At 35.7% G+C, this 15,143-nt stretch overlaps 1 protein-coding gene across 2 annotated transcripts in view; it reads right to left on the bottom strand.

Annotated features, from left to right (window-relative positions):
• Positions 1 to 14,913: 14,913 nt before the first annotated feature.
• LOC126095214 (RNA-binding protein 33-like) overlaps positions 14,914 to 15,143 on the bottom strand; it is a 225,247-nt gene continuing 225,017 nt past the window's right edge. For both annotated transcript variants that reach the window (XM_049909950.1, XM_049909951.1), the window contains exon 17: positions 14,914 to 15,143. This exon is cut by the window's right edge and continues 1,160 nt beyond it. The gene's annotated coding sequence lies outside the window, so the exon portion shown is untranslated.

Here is a 15,143-nt window from a genome sequence, read left to right as displayed (position 1 = left end):
GGAAATTCTGAACACTGAAGGTTTGTAACACATAATCATAGACAATGGGCACTATGATATCTCAACACACTTGGAGTTCAACAGCATCTAATATCTCACCACAGCACTACTCTCTTACAGGGAAGGTCCTTTGCACCATGGAAGAATGCAGACATGGTAAATATTAATAAAATGCAAGATAAGGATACGATTATATCCAAATCATACAGACTGAATGTTCTTGGTAAGACATTCAAAACATTGTACAGAAAAGACTACAAACATAGACTGGTGCATGAACTGAGCAGATTTATGAGAGGTACAAAAATTGAAAACGTAACAAATAAGGTGATGTCACTTGGAACAAGCATTCATTTTACTTACACTCTAGTGAGTGGAGTGAGCCCTCAGCAATATAGGTTTTTGAGCAATATGACAACTGAAGACCTAATTGACAAGGTGATGTCACTTAGAACAGACATTAATTTTATTTACACTCTAGTAAGGATGATAGATATTACCAGCCTTTTGACAACTTATTGTGGCCATCTTTCTTTTGTCACCTTAGGGAGTTGGAGTGTTGTAAGGAATTGTACAGTATACTGAAAGCCTATCGCATTTAGAGACAAGTCTTCAATGTTCCCAGGGCAAGAAATGAATATCATTTAAAAAAGCTGTCAGCATACCAATGGAGTTCATAATACAAAAGCAGTAACATACGTTGACTGGTAGTATTTACAGATAATGTGTTGTTTATCCTCCGCAAAGATCTGAGAAGAGTTATAGATGATAAGTGTAATGCTGCACTCCATGCACCAGAACCCCACAAAAATAGATACTTCCTGCTGAAAAGGAATCAACTAAGAAATTGTATAATAAAATTGCACAATGTAATGATTAGAAAAAGTGCAGTAATGAGGTATCTAAAGCTATCCTAGATAACTGTCAGAATTTCAGACACCACAGAGAGGAGGCATACAGGAAATATACAAATGTGATGCACAAAAATTATAAACATCAAATACAGAAAATTTTAACTTCTCTTGAAAATAATCAATGCATACCATAGATTTGCATTACCACCTGTTGAGATATATGGTGTGAGCATGCAGGATTACAGATTGTGAAGCCAGTTTCAGTATTTGAAAGAGTGCAACGAGGTGATCTATAGAGATTTGCAAGCGAGTGCTGTACAATTCCAAATGATGCCTTATTGTTAATCCTAGAAATATTCTAAGTGGACTTTGACTTTAGGAGCCCTGTCTAAGTTAAAGAAAGACAATCAATCCAGAAGTACAAGGGATACTTGGAATAATGACAATATGAAGAAATTAATCTGTGGTAAAATGAATGGGACTCTTCAGATACAGGTGCAGGAGAATATATGATAAGGGAGACACTAACAATGTGATTTCTTCACCCATCGAGAAGACTAACATATTACCTGCACATTCATGGCTGGTATCTGTATAAAATCAGAAGATAGACATATGATAGTTGCCCTACAACATTGAGGACACTTTGGAACACATTTTGTAGGACTGTGCTCTACGAAAATGCTGTGGGTAATGGTTGTCACAGGTGAAGTATGCTTGGATCCCAAAGCAGCATTAAGGAAAATGTCAACCTTGCATCTTGGATAATAGAATACCTAGGAAACCATCAAGGATTTCATGAACCATTCAGCCACATATCAGTATGCTGTCGCCTGTGCTTAACATCTTTTGCAGATGGAAAGAAGGTAACTGAGGCAACGATCACTGAATGAAACAATCTTAAAGACAGTCCACTGCACTAGTGCAAGTAGTTAGTAAATGTGGGCCCCAAGAAGTTACAATGAATCATGCTATGGTGGAAGACATGTCACCCTACACCCAAGGAATTCAGCAGACACTGGCTGCTGTAGTTTTAAGGGCGGATCCAGTAGAAGAAACAACCTTCAGTGGTACAGATGTATTAGTACCGCAATGAAAACAATGATCCTAATGAATGAACAATAAGACAAGTTTACTGAAGTCATAGAAGCAGTAGTACTAACAGAAGTATTAAAAGTTTGTTAATCAGTTAAAGTGTCAATAGTAGTTTGATGGTGGTAGACAGTAGTTCTTTGATTTCCTGAGTCTTTGTCATACTATTAGGCTTTTTTTCTTTGCAGTATTTGTAAGTACCATGTAGCAGCAATTTTATATACACTTTTAATTATACACATAAGTGGGTTGCATGCCTTATTTTAGTCTTTCAGCTAGCAACACTGTAATTGTGAGAAATTAATAATTCCACAGCTGACTGCTATGCATACTGCTTCATCAGTTGCAATCAACCGCTTGGTTGGCAACATATGCCAATATTTGAATTGGATGAAGTAACTGGACCTCTGTCAGTACCCTCTGCTTTTTTTCCATCCTCCAGTCCTGAGCATTATCCATACTGTGCATCTAGACATTAAGCCCCCCCCCCCTCCCCAATTCTCTGCCATCCACCCTATGACAGCATCTCATCTTCGCTGCTTCTGGGCCGTCTGTTATGAATGGCACTGAAACTTCTCCACAACACTGATACCCAATTTGGGTCCTCCTGAACAACAATTTAAAATCCATGCCCAGACAGCTACAAATCCCCAACAGAAAAGCTATCACTTCGAAAAATTATCCTGGGAAGACAATCGAAAGGTCATAACTGGAAAGCACACATACCACCATTAGTACCTATATGGCTTACAGGAATGGTGTAAAAAAACCGCATAAAGAACAATATCTTGTCTCCCTGATTTCAGGAAAATGTTGCACCCAAAATTTCTACACTTGAAAACTATGTTGACTGCTGCCGTCAACCATATAACCAACTGTGCTATTGCAATAAACTAAAACCACTTGTGATTCCCCTTGTAGTGGCTCAGAACAAAAGACAATAAGCTGATTGCATCACCAGAAAAACATTTCTGTCTCATGTTGATGCAATTAAGAAAAAATTACTTCATCACCACCATCAACACAAAATTTTTGTACAAGAATTAATTTTAGTGTGTCACGGTCTGTCACAAAAATCTATGGTTTTTTTATGCTTTATTAAGTAGCTGCACATGTAATAGGACACATATTCCAGGAAATGTATAATGAGATATCTCTCCAATTTTCAGAAGGGAGAAACTGCTGAGATGTGGTTTACTTGATGAAGTGTATTTCCAATTATCAGTACATTAGATCTACTGATAGGAAAAGGTTTTAAAGTGATTTCACACATGACTTGGCAGGGATATAATCAGCAAAGAACAGTAATGGACAAAAACCAATCCTTATGGATCAAGGCTGCCAAAAATCAAACAGGTTCTTATAAATAACTGCAGAGGAATATGACACAAGCAACACCAGGAGCCAAGCATACTCCAAAACCTGTCCCACCAATCAGTCTGTCATTAGCTGCTCAAACCGAATATTACATTTCACCATGGGTGAGTTACACTCAAAGATTATGTAGACTTGTTGAGACCTAGTGATTTTATGATACAGAAGCACTTTTCTAAGAATGATGCTGTCTTTCAAGATTATGAAGCCTCATTTTACACACCAAGTTATTTTCAGATATTCTTTGATGAAAGTGCGTGAAATCAAACATTTCTCCTGGTATGTTCCATCATCCAATATAAATGATATCAAGTGGCTGCAGCTAATTTAATAGCTGAGACTTGATTGCACATTTCCTCTTCCAGCACTACTGATGGGACATTCTGCTTCACTGCAGGATGAATGGTTCACAATTTTTCTGGAAACTGAAAAACGTGTTCATAGATTTAGAAAGAAAAGTTGCGGTTGAATAATGGCCAATATACCACTACAATACAAGCAACATGGAAAAGATTTATTAGTCTGACACAAAATAACAAATACTATCTAATGAACAGAGCCGCTCTTTACCAAATAAGCTAGAAATGGTCATCACTGAAGTTGATACAGGATTATGTAAGTTTTATCAAATTCTGAGATATGTGTAGCAGCTCTACATGAGGAATGGCAAGAGTAGTATTCACTGTTCTCTCGTGGCTGTTACAGTACCTGGGAATTATCTGAATATACCTGACCTTGCAGTTTTCACCAGTGTGAGAGATTAATCAATCTTGAAGGGCAGGAGATCTTACTGTCTTTGCTGACTGTTCTTTTAAAATCAGAAACCTAATGATCATGCAAGAAGGAGTGCCCAATGTTGCTGAAAATATAATTTTTCCTTTTGAATCATTTCATCCACAAAGAGATAAATTACATTTCAAACATACCAAAAACACTTTTTGGGCCAGTTTCACTTACTTTCCATTGGGTCATAATTGTGCAAGCAAATAGATAGGGTCCAATGCTACACTTATCATGTTCACTTTGCTGTTTAAATTGAGTAATCAATATACACATTTGCTAGTATAGCTTCAGAATTAGCACTCCACACCTTATCCTGTTAGTGTATACTAACAAAAGACTAGCACTTCATAATATCTATGGTCTTAAAAGCTCAACACCTGATACCTCTACATGCAATATCAATCATGAACAATGATCAAAATGGCAACCTTAAAAGAAAAGTGAGCTCTTGATGGCACAAGGGTGTGGAAGATTGTTCACTGAAAATAGTGCATTTGTTCAATCAAAACTGAAATGAAGGAAGATTAGAGTGCATCGTCCTGTCAACAGCATGGTCATGCGAGATGGGAAAACAGAAATGGAAAGATGTATACAATATAAAATGGTTTTCTGAAATATACTATCAATCTTTTAAGGGAAATAGGTCATGTTCTGAACAGTTGTCTGTGAGCCTTTCTTTCATTTACAGATTTGGCTCCTTCATTCTGCCAACAACTCTTTTCTAATTATCTGCTAACACCTCCAACAAAACAATAACATTTGTTGCATTTAAAAAGTCAAACTGGAACTACAGAGCAAACAATTTAAAATCGGTTCCTCCTCAAACGTAATGCATCTGCAGTATCACCTCTTTGTCAAGATAATGCATCTGCCGCATCATCTCTTTGTCTTCCTACACAAAAAAAAAAAGGGAACTACTTTGTTTTTCAACTTGTATAAAATGAGTTATAATTCGTGAGCTTTAGACAGCTGTCACTGGCACTGGCATGCTGAAACTACTGGCTTCTTGGAACTGATTTGTGCCCTCCTTATATGCACAGAGCAGCAAAGCTCAGCTTTGTCTTATAGAGGTGGATCGAATTATGTGTGCATGTGAAGAGACATCGAGCAGAGTGCGACAATTTCTGCTTTAATCAGCTCTCTGCAGTGCCACATGATGCAAAAAGAGTACAAGGGCCCATACTGTATCCAAAACTGCCATTCCTGTCCCCTTATAACTACTAGGCATGTTCTTTGTTATTGCTCCATATCCAAAATTTGTAAACCTTGCCACCATGATCTATGAAGGGTGCACCTCTAGCTATTATTGAAATTATTGTGCCATAATTGAAACACAGTTGCATTTCCAGTTACTGAAGCCCAATAAGTTGTCTGACTGACTGACCAAGATTATCTTTTTTTTTCTTAATAGTATTTAGTGTTAATCCTCTGGACAATATTCTGGCAGAACCGACTCACACTCACATTTAAAGCAAACCACTTGTGATAGAGCAAATGGTTAGTTTCATGTAAATACTGCAAGAGTTACACAAAATACTGGCTACACTTGGCATAACATGGCCAATGTATTCTTTCACAAGGGGGAGCGTATTTCAAATCTTCAGAGAAAGCTGGAAGAATCTCAATCCATATCAATGGAAAACCTGTACTCCCTTGCCAGTTGAAATATCACGCTAAGGATGTAATATCATCACTCTGGCATCTTCCTCTGAGCCACAAAGCATTCATCACCAACTGTACTTCAAAGCGTTCACCATATCTTTCTTGGTGCAGCTGTTGTCCTTGAAATGTGTCCTATAAATGCTTGAATTCAGACTGGAGATGTTCCCTGTGTGTTGCTTGACCCCCTTCCCTTAACATTAGCTGCACCTGACCATGAGGAACCTGAGGGGCACCTGGAAGTGTCTGTGCCCTATGGGGCAGCGTTGGAACAGTCTGGTGTAACTACTGAAGACAATGGGAGTGGCAGCTGTCAAAAGCAAGAATTATAACTTAACTGATCTGTTCGAAATCTGAAAAAAATTTACTCAGTTATGCCACTGAGAAAGGTTGTGAAAATACAAACACACTCAATAATTCCACAAAAAATTAATAGAACTATAATGCTATTACTTAGTGTGTTATTAAAAGGATTGCACAAATGGTAGATGTTATACTTACTTAGGAACCGCAGCTGAACATGAAGGTGCTCAGTGGCAATGTATCTCTTAACACAAGCTGTATAGCTTATACAATAAATAGTAAGAAAGTAAGAAAACATGGTGGCTCTATGAAAGAACATATGACACTCGATACATCAACTAACAGTGACGGTAAACAAGGTTCACATGTAGACTTTTAACATTTGGTTTAAAAATATGATAATTAAAAATCTATGATGAAGTAAAAACTGAATGAGTACGTCATAACTGAGGAAAATATTGTGTTTCCTTTTTATGGTTTCAGATGAAAGACATGAGAGAAGAAAGAAAACAGATGATGAAAAGAAAGAAACAAGAAATACTATTGTTTCAAATAGTATCAGTAGTTGGAAGAACCACCTGATTTGAGCAAATAGTGATCATATGATCACTGATGATATCACAGATGAGAGAAAGAATGCCCCTCAAGGATTACTGGTAGTTTATATTTTACAGCACACACAAATCAGCCTGTGTGACACACAAAACGTTTTAAAGCAAATTTCAATACTTGCAGAGCATTCTTTCTCATATAAATTGAGAGTAGACTGATTTCCTCACTTAATACATTAATGGAAGACCAACAATAATTACATTACTTAAATATAAAATTATACATAATTATGGTTGCGTGGAAAATATTTACAAAGCCATCAAAAAGAAATGGCTACAACATCCAAGAATATACTATAAACACACAATGGTAGAACATAAAAGGCAGTAAAAAATAAATGCTGCTGTTTACAAACGCTAACACAAACTGAACAGGTAAAAAGTTAAGGAAAATTTGCCAATATTCAGTCTTAAATACAATCACAGCTATGTTGCACATATTAATATGAATTCTAATGTTAAAACGAAAGAAAAAATATGCACAGTAGTCCAATGCTCTTAAGTTTTGGACACCAAATTCAATAACATCCCTAACAGCACATTTCTGTGGAAGGTAATAGCTAATTATTATCAAATGTCAAATGAAATTTCTTTGGGGTTGTCGATAAAATAACGAAAACATTACAAAACAAAAATTAATAATGTAAACACAATAAATATAACAACAAAAAAGGAAGGTTGAAGATGAAAACTGGCTACTCAGTTCAGATGTAAACAATGAAAATATGAATGAACTTATGATTATTTAAAGATATTAATGCAATACTCCAATGTTAGTTGTGAAATGTTATCACAATCAGATCATATACGCCTTATGAATATGAGACAGCTCCTATGTTCTTTTAATGATCTTATGTAAAATGTAAATATAGCACCAAGTTGCATTTCAATGCACTAACTCACCATAGAACATTATTAAAACAATTTTCACAGCCGGTAAACAAATGCAACAAAATAAATATTTTTTTACAATTACAAAAATTTGTACTATTGAACAAGATTGTCAAAATGTTTTTTTTTTTTGACAACAAGGCACTTTTAAAAATATACATGATGGCTATCTCTGTTGGATTAAATCAACACTGATTGCACCTCCATATAATATAATGAACTGAGGTGAATCAGATAACAGCCATTCAAGTTTAAAATGAGTTTTTACAACTACTTTCCAAGTTTTATAGGATACACAAAATAAATATGAATTCCATAAAACAATACCTTAAATGGCTAAAGTATTTTCCATTGTTTTACTGCAATGTACTGAGTTCAAATGTTTTCCAGTGCATTTGACAAGCAGGATTTGTATTTTGAGCTTTGAGTCCTAATAAACAGTCTGTACTTCCACCAAACAATGCATGTTTAAGTTACTTTTTTAAAACAAAGTTGTCAGTAACAGGACTTCCATTTCTGCAATCACCAGCAAAGCAGTACCTACTCCCTATATCTGCTCAGTGATGCTTATGAACTGTACAGCTCCTCAAAATAAGCTTGTTGTTTCACTTCTGTACATCTCTTCACAACTGTTGATTCTTTTTACCACTCAAGTAGTTCACGAGTTACAATTACAACACAGCTACAAAGTCAACAAAGGACACAGCTGTTTGTGGAAAATACTTTATAAACTATATACATGAAATCAGTATCACCTATCTCCAGTCAACTGGTGTCACTTTACAGCAGATTTTCCATGTAGGTTTTATACTATGCCATTAATACAATGCAACATGTAGATGGCTGCTGTCACCTGAATGTCGCATTATCTTTGAAAACTGGGGATTCTGTCCACAGTTTTTTCTTTGGTTATAAAAAAATTTGCTTACATTATTAGTGTTACATCAGTGCACACGTAGCCTGACTATTCTGTGTGCTTTTGAAACACATTGTCCTTATTCAAAGTTATTGATATGTTTCATTCAGCATGTGCGGAAATTACTTTATTGCCGAAGTAATTCTAGAGGTCTTTGGAGTGTATCTTTAGTTTCTTCTGTAACAAAGGAAGGCAGTAGTTATTTGTTATTTTACAAGCAATAAATTTTTATTATTCAAGTTACATCATCTTGTTTTCCGAGATCTTTATCTTCCTTCATTCTTACACAAGGTGCATTTCCCTTAACATGATTTTGAGTCACCTATCATTCCACATGTCACCTATCACTAATTTTCTCGTTCCTCATGTGGTTCTGAAAATTAAGTATACTATTAACTATTTTTGTATGTTTCTATTGATGCACTGAGAATTTCACATCCTGCAAATAAGTACTGGCCAGCCCACCTGTCATTCTCTGAATTTTAACAAAATTTCTGAATAGAATTATCCTTTTTGTATGATATCTCTGTTCTTTAGGTTCAAACTATCTTCGATACAGTTAAATTTGTTTTTGGATGAGATCTGCCTTGAGCAAAACACATTTTTTCTCAACTTTCAACTCAATCAGCAGAATTTTATTTTCTTCCGATTGAACAACAGGGAAAATGCTCTTTACTACTTGTGTGTGGGTCTGAGGATGTGCCCCCCCCCCCCCCCCCCAAATAACATTCTCAGATGTAAACAACTTTTTCTACATTAAGTTCTATTTGGTTGCAGATGAACAACTGTAAAAGGAAAACACCCATAATGCAAAACATAAACTATAAAAACCAAAGCATATGCTAACAAGGCATACAGGGTGAGTCAGGAGGAATGGTAATGCTTTGAGGAGTGACAATATTGGTGATTCTGAACATAAAAATGTCATATGAACATATGTCAAGTCCTTAACAGCTTCTGTGGAAACTAAAAAACAACATGGAACAGGACAAATGCAGGTGATAGTACAAGGGCTGTCTGAAAAGTTCTTGGCCCAGAGATCGCAGCACTAGTCACATGATTTTCCCCTCTTACAATGATACACATGTTAGTAGGCACCACACAAAATTGCAAGTCATTTCAGGCAGCAGTCAACTGTAGACAGTCTTTTTAAGTAGTTGTTATGTGTATGGTGCTGGAAATGGAAAAAATTGAGTATCGTGCAATAAAATAATGTCATGTGGCTAGGGCCTCCCGTCGGGTAGACCGATCGCCGGGTGCAAGTCTTTCGATTTGATGCCCCTTCGGTGACCTGCATGCCGATGGAGATGAAATAATGATGATTAGGACGTCGATGGACATGAAATGATGATGATGATGATTAGGACAACACAACACCCAGCCCTTGAGTGGAGAAAATCTTCGACCCAGCCGGGAATTGAACCCGGGCCCTTAAGACTGACATTCTGTTGCACTGACCACTCAACTACTGGGGCCGGACAGTATTATGCAATGATTAAATTTTTCATACAAGAAGGCTTAACACTGACTGAAATTCATTTGCAGCTTGTAAGTGTGTATGGCTGCTCTTCACCTTCAGTTCCCACCATTAAGAAATGGGCGGCTGAGTTTAAACGTGGCTGTAGCATCCAAGATGATCCATGCAAAGGACGTCCAAAAAGTGCAAGCACACTGGAAATCATCGACAAAGGGCACAATATGATTTCAGAAGATAGGTGTATTTTGCTAATGCTCTGGGATATCAAACATCTTGGTCACATCTTGCACCAGGAACTGAAGATGAGAAAGCTTTGGTCAGGAAGCATGCGCCACTGCAGATCACAGATGCATTTGCATGACATTTTCTGAAAAATGCTTGGTGCATTTTAAGAAAAACAGAAGTAACTTTTTGCATCAATAAGTGACAAAGGATGAAACATGGATTCACGACAACACATCCAAATCCAAATAGCTTCTATGCAGTCAACAGAAGCTGATTCTTCAGCGCTAAAGAAAGTCAAGGCTCATGTCACTGGTGGGAAAGATCATGGAATCAGTTTTTTGGGATGCGAAAGGCATGTTGTTGATTGGCTACCTTGAAAATGGTAAAATAAAAACTGGAGAATATTACTCTCAACTGCTAATGAAATGTGATGCAAGCATTAGTGAAAACTTGAAAATGGTAAAATAAAAACTAGAGAATATTACTCTCAACTGCTAATGAAATGTGATGCAAGCATTAGTGAAAACAGACTTGCTTTAAAGAAGGAAAAAATCATCTACCATCAGAACAATGCACCTCCCAACACAATGTCTTGGCAATGGGTAAATTGAGGGGTTGTCTTGGCAATGGGTAAATTGAGGGGTTGTCCAATCATGAAGCCATTGTGGCTGTAGATGGGTACTTTGCAGCACTGCTAATGTTACAGAGAGGGGATAACGGCATTAGAACACAGCTGGATGAAATTTACTGATATTAGAGGAGATTATGTTGAGAAATAAAACTTCTTTGAATGAAAGCTTAAATTATCATTTTCACTATAAAGCCGAGAATTTTTCAGAGTGCCCTCATATATGTAACATTGGGATCTAAAATTTTGCTTAATTGTGCACATTTCATCACTTGGATGTTCAAAACGTCCACTGTCAACTCCAATGTATTTTGCAGTTCATGTAGACAGCTGCTTCATTGCTGATCTGAGCTCATTCACATTTAAAATATGAGCTAGTAGTTCTATATAGTAAGGAATATCTTGGCTGCTGTTTCTGTCAAAATGTTCATAATTTGAGAAGTATCAGCCCAAGTAGTGTACAAGTCAGTTGCCATAAAGACATATCAATGTGTATGTGTGGAAAAAAAGTATGGTATCAGAAAAAGACCTACGGTCAATGAAGACAACTCTACGTAACCTAATGTTGCTAGTGAAGGAGGACATGCAACTGATGTCTGTGATTTTCAAACAGCTGTATGTCTGTTACGGTTAAGGAGAGGGAAAACATTTGTGGTATTTTTTTTTTCCCTTCCCCGGAATCACTAATACAATCACCCCACAAAGAATGTTCCTTTCCTCCTCACTCAACCTGAATATAAAAACTCTTGTCAGTTTTCAAAGTTGCAAATACTATCTTAAAAACTCTCATATATACAAGTACATCCAGTAAAAAGCATTTATCCAGTTGTTTAACAGAAAGAAAATAAAAGCCCACTGATGACGCTGAAACTTCAGCAATACATGTCTGGATAGTAGAAGAAAGCAAAAAATTTGTTTCGCCCCACTTGGATCCTACCCAAAAGCAAATGTATCTCTACGCAGGCAAGGACAACAGAGCTTCAACCTCAAGATGAATATTTTCTACACTTAAAAATAAATGGAATCATTATAATGTATTAGATTGCTTTAACTTCGTGAAGTATCTGTGAATATGAGTTCACCCATCTTGCATTAGTAAACAAATGTCACAACTACAGCTCCTGAATGAGAATAAATTTTCTTACTGCAAGCAGAGAAGTAACAACACTTTGCATCTACACATAGAGCTTACATTTTTGGTCTTTGACAAAATAACCTTCTTAAAAATTAAACCAATATTCATTTAATTAAGCAAACATTACATATAAATAGAAATGTTGCTTATTTGGCAGACACATTACACTGATCATACTGGAACATTGCACAGTGCTGTTTTGAGTGTCTTCATATCAACATGGCAATGTGGAATTATTCTCCTTGTATTAGTTTTGATACTGATTTCATGTTCAGATTCCTAGCATTTACTGAATGCATGCACCTGGTCACAGATCACTCATTAAGTGCTGAGATTTCGAATTTTGAAAAATATGTTACATTTTTTAGCAAAAAAGTTGAAGGTACATAACATGCAGTATCTATCCAGCATATTTTCAATACAATAATGAGTCCACTTAAGAGTTAATAAAACAATGATATAAAAATTTAAATTACACTGAGAAAGGATGTGCAATTTCCACAAAATGAAATACTTTAGTCCCAAGGTGCATCTCAACTATGTGTCTGATTTCAGTTTCAATTTATCATTGTACACAGTATCAATATGATCCACATTTTGCTTCATGCTTCCACTTCAGAAATGAAAATGGTGAGGCAAGGGCACAAAAACACTTGTTACTGCCTCAAAAAGCTGTACCTTTCAACTTTGTCGAAAGAGAAGTATTTATTAATACTTTTGTCACTAAATATACTGTAGAAATGTGATTTGGCTGTATATTCAACTAATAGATAGTTTTGCTGAAAAAAATCTGGAAATCAGAATGAAAATCCAGGAGAGTTTGTTCCATTTTAATGTTTTCAGCATACTTGGATCACTGTTTCCTTTCTTTATTTTGTTGTCATTTTACATTCTCTAATTATTCCTGTACAGTCCACTCCAGTACAGTCTGTGAATATGTATCATCTTTGCAACTAAAATTTATAATTTTCCATTAACAAACAAATACACAGACTTAAAATCATCCATGCTGGAATATGTATGTGGACTCATGACATTCTAAGCAGTAAATATTTGTGTCACAAAAGCCCATATTGATGCCCAAGAAATCAGAGTCACTACATCTTCAAATCAGCAACAAAAGGCAAAATGCAGACTTGGGGACTCAATTACTCCACTCAAACACAATATATAATACTACATTCTGCAAGTATGTGGAATGCATCAGTTTAATAAAACCTCTACACTTACTCAAACATGAGTGTTTAGAGGATAGGTATTTAAGGCTGATTTCACACACAGAGGGGAATAAATGCAGTTAAAAACAGATACAAAATACAACCGCTCTGGATGAAACACATTGCTGAACCCTGATTAATAACTAAAACAGAAGAACCAGGTATCAGCGGTAAGTTCTTTGAAATTATGTTTTAAAGTAGCCTTTTTGATATTTTATATAGATGGACAAATAATCATATATCTTTTTATTAATATAATTAACCATTATAAGCAAAAGACGCATTCAGTGAGATGTGTTATAGATGACTGTTTCTGACACTCAGCTTTATGAGATAACTGCAGACCAAACAAGACAGAATATGGAAAGAAAACCAAATTACACTGATACAACCAATCACTGGTTTACTGTTTACGGGTTCACAAATATTAAAACCTATCTTTTGAACTGTATTTAATATAAACCTTAAGTAACTTACTTACTGAAGCTACTGTCCCAAACTCCAGTGTAATTCCAGTTATTACAGCCATAATTCATAAAGTTTTGTGTGGACTGTTAATAAAATATTCATATTTTTAAAACAATGACTAAATGGTGAAAATACACATTACATCTTACTGGAGCTAGGTGATACACTGGTAAAAACATTGTGTGCGTATAAACATGAATTTTGTCAAAATATTGAAGACTGCCAATCACAGCTGGCTCCATAGTATTGCTTTTGTGTTCCATTGTATGTACTTAGTGATCAGTTGTTAAAGCAGAATAATCTTCTAAAAGAACAAAAAATGTATTTTTTAAAAATAAATAACAGCAGCACAGTCTGTGAATTAAAATGATGGTGGAAGTACAGCAATATTTCTGAAAAATCAGTTTATAAGGGTCATTATAAGTTGAGACAAAAAATGTAGAGGTGCCAAAATACTATCCCTCCAAAGGAGGGAGGGGGAAAAATACTGTAAAATACTGCAGCAGAACCTGCTTGCCAGTGAACAGTTCTATTGTGGTAATATTTTCAGTATTCTATGAAACTATTGTGAAACATCATAAAAATGTATACCTGCACTTGAAGTTTACTTGCATATTGGATGTCTGGTGCCAGTTGAGTTGATGGACTCGAATTTCCTCGCTATTCAAGAAGCCAGTTTTCTGAGAACTATTTGTTGAAAATTTGTATCTTCCGGAAGTAAACTTTCAAAGTGAGTGAACTACCCCACAGTTTCAATCTGTCTAAAGTCTAAGGGTAGTAATGCTAAATCACAACAATATATACATACACAAACTTCAGAGTTGTGTGTCTTTCACAATCCTTTTGAACACTGTAGAATATATCTTCCTTCAAAAATATTCCGCTGCTTTTAAAAATATACTCTTCTAATTGACTGTCAAGATTATGATTCACCATTCATGCTGATTAACTGCTTGCAACACGCACATTGCAAATGATATTCACTGTGCAAAAATTGATAGATTTCATTTTGAGGAACTTACTATAGTAATATAAAAAAGTTGTCATTCAGAAACAGATCTTTCTGTTAATTACTTATTTTTACAAAGTCATACATGCTTCTTGAATGAAGCATTGTATAATAGTTGTATTAAACAAACTATTTTATGGTGCTTGAGAACAAGTCATGCAACTTATCCGTAAAGAAGTTCATAATGTCTGCATGCCTGTATCTTCATGGCAACCAGTACAAAAAGAGGAGATAAAAATCATCCTAATTTGATGAAAGAAGGATGAGATAATTCACAAACTAAACAAAACCAGTTTCATTTCTTTGTTGTAGCACAATATTTTCCAGCTTAGCTATGGAACTGCCACAGGCAGCAAAAAATTAGTAACAGCTTCAGGCTTCTAAAATTTTGTCAGTTTCAAGACCACTGCACCTTCTTCAAGTTCACATGAACACACACTTTGTTACAAATGTCACAACTTTCTTGGATAACTATGACAAAAATCTCTGAAGTCACAAATA

Source organism: Schistocerca cancellata, chromosome 8, assembly GCF_023864275.1.
Source record: "Schistocerca cancellata isolate TAMUIC-IGC-003103 chromosome 8, iqSchCanc2.1, whole genome shotgun sequence".
Taxonomy (NCBI): Eukaryota; Metazoa; Arthropoda; class Insecta; order Orthoptera; family Acrididae; genus Schistocerca; species Schistocerca cancellata.
This window is presented reverse-complemented; position numbering and strand designations above follow the sequence as displayed.